The sequence below is a fragment of the Carassius auratus genome, unplaced genomic scaffold (genome assembly GCF_003368295.1).
Source record: "Carassius auratus strain Wakin unplaced genomic scaffold, ASM336829v1 scaf_tig00015130, whole genome shotgun sequence".
NCBI classification, from domain to species: Eukaryota; Metazoa; Chordata; class Actinopteri; order Cypriniformes; family Cyprinidae; genus Carassius; species Carassius auratus.
In genome coordinates this window covers 95,266-97,902 of record NW_020524549.1, presented here as the reverse complement: position 1 = coordinate 97,902, position 2,637 = coordinate 95,266, and the positions used below count along the sequence as shown (strand labels likewise).

Here is a 2,637-nt window from a genome sequence, read left to right as displayed (position 1 = left end):
TGTTTTGGAACCTGGTGCATTTTCTATCTGAGTAATGCGTCAGCCTAACTGAAAATTAGATAGCAGTCATATCCAATGAAAAGCAGTAGGCTATCATAATTCATAATGTCATGATTCTGTGAGTGAGCACAAATTTATCACAAAATAACCAAAGCATTGGTTGCCGTGAAAGCAGTGAAGCCTTGATTTCTAATTTACACAAATATATGTAACATAAATTGTTCTGGTAATTTTCTTGTGTGTAACAACAGCTATAGAGCCCATTAACCTGCACTCTGACCCCTGAGAGGACAGTTTTAGTCAGTTAGGTGTATTGTTTTATGTGATTTATTTTAGATTTCTATAACATACTTTGTTGTTCAAGGTCTCAGCAGCAATGCAGTATTGTATAATAACATGTCTATTGTGTCTTTTTTCAGATTGTTAACAGTGGGAAATATTCGCACTAAACTAATCAATTGTGACTTAAAAAATATAAATATTGTAAAACATGCTTAATATTCCATACTTTTCTTCACATTTGAAATCAAAGAAAAATTTTGTTGATATTTTAGAAAAATTTAAATCTACATACGATGGCATGCTAATCAAAGAAGGGAAAATTTATAATAATTTCAATAACATATATTTAACTGAGAAAAAACCTTGTATTATTTTAATTTGGGATTCTGATACTCATGATTTTATTAGCAGAGGTCTCGGGTTTTATGTTGGATCTGGAGTTATAATTACAGCCAAACATGTTTTAAATAAATACAAAAATAAAAAGGTATTTGTTCTTTTCCAAAATAAAAAATTTAGTTTAGCCTACAATATTAATACAGATAACATAGTTTTCCACAATGATTATGATTTTGCTAAAGTGAAATTGGAAAGCAATTCTGATAAACTACCAAATACAAAACCTGTAGAATTAGACCTATTATATGAAAACATATCTTCATACCTTTATTTTTACATACTAAAAGCAGGGCGTTTTGTCAAAGTCCAATGTAAAATGGAAAATAAATTGAATCTCGTAGAGTTTAGTCTTTCTGAAATGGGAAATTATGGCGATAGCGGGACACCTATTTTTACAAGTTCTGGTAAATGTGTTGGAATATATCTTGGTGCATTTGAAAAACCAAGCACTAAAACATTTCTATTCGGCATAGGTTTACAATTTGATAGTTGTTTAATTAAAGGCATCTTTTCAAGAAGTGTCCTCTGTAGTTTTTAATATTCTAATGCTAAATTTTTTTTATTTCTGTTTTTCATCACTTTAATGTTTTTCAATCTCACTCCAATTTTCCCAGCTTACTAATGAGCTATTGAATTTTATAGTGAGTGGGGAAGCAAAAAGCAGGGCCACCAGGGGCAAGATTGAGAAACACTGTATCCCATGTACATAAATCTGGCAAAATGCAGAAATGCTGTAACACAATTGGCATGGTTACAGTACCATAAAGTGTGTAATATTTCCCATTGTTTGGCGACTGTCTGGAGAGGATCTTGTGCCTTGCCCAAAACAAAATCTTGTAAGTCTTTGTTTGTTTTTATAAAAATAGTAGAGACAGTATTTGTGCAAAATATGCCACTTTTTTCAAATTCATTATTGCACAAAAGTCATATTTCAAGTTAAATTTACAGGTGTCTTGTCGGTATGGAGCTGGACTATTGTTACAGGTGTAGCAGCATCAGCTCTGAAAGTCATCTGTTTCAAGGTAATAAAACATCAAACGATATAAATTATTTAAATTACTATTAAACATTTTTGTCCAGTTAGTGATGTGAAAACAAGAAATATGGACCAGCTAAACTTGAACCTTGTCAAAATGCATTAAACACAACTGTAAAATTAAGTTTTTAAATATTTGCAAAGATGAATCAAAAGATAAATATATTTGCTTTTCTGGTTTAGCTAAAACAACTAGAAGCACCTCCAAACTGCATATGTCACATTTGGGTCAAGATACAATCATGATTCCTCTCCATAAAATGATGGTGGCTCGACTCACTTGGTGAGAAAGACATCCCACATCCCTATCTTTCTTAATAATTTTCTTTATAAATGCACATATCTGGGGAGTGATTGTGTCAGAGATTTCAGAAGTAATGAATTTAAAAATAAATAAATACATTTTACTTATTTACTAACTTAAGTTAATCACTATTTGCATGAAATCATGTGAAAGCTTGTTTTTGTGATATTATTTAAATTGCATAGTTTTGACTGAATATATAAGTTACATATATTATAACAGATATGAACATGCCTGGGGCTAGTTAACAGGTGAAACATCTTGGACTTAAGATTTTTAACTATGTTATTTATTTACATTTCTGCCACTTTTTCTGTATTTCCTGTCATCCCTCAGATCAAAAGAGACGCAACAATATGTTGAAACAGGACATAGTGTAAGAAAATATTTTATTACTATTAGAATCGAATAATCATGTACCAGCAACCATTTCAGAAAATGATTAAATGATTTCCCAAAAATAAATTTAACAAAAACTCATCTTTGTTTCTCCAGAAGCACAACACCCTTACGCCATTGCTCAGTGTCATGTTGAACCACCTCTGGATGACACGCGTCACTATTGGGTCAAAAGATATTCCTCATGAATTTATTGCTCATGAAGTTAACTTTCTAA

The 2,637-nt window shown here is 31.1% G+C and overlaps 1 long non-coding RNA gene across 1 annotated transcript; it reads left to right on the top strand.

The window, feature by feature from the left end:
- Positions 1 to 472: 472 nt before the first annotated feature.
- On the top strand, positions 473 to 2,637 carry LOC113074560 (uncharacterized). The gene is made up of 5 exons (XR_003280665.1): positions 473 to 1,517; positions 1,630 to 1,703; positions 1,901 to 2,000; positions 2,358 to 2,397; positions 2,517 to 2,637. It is a non-coding gene; the product is annotated as an uncharacterized LOC113074560 (long non-coding RNA).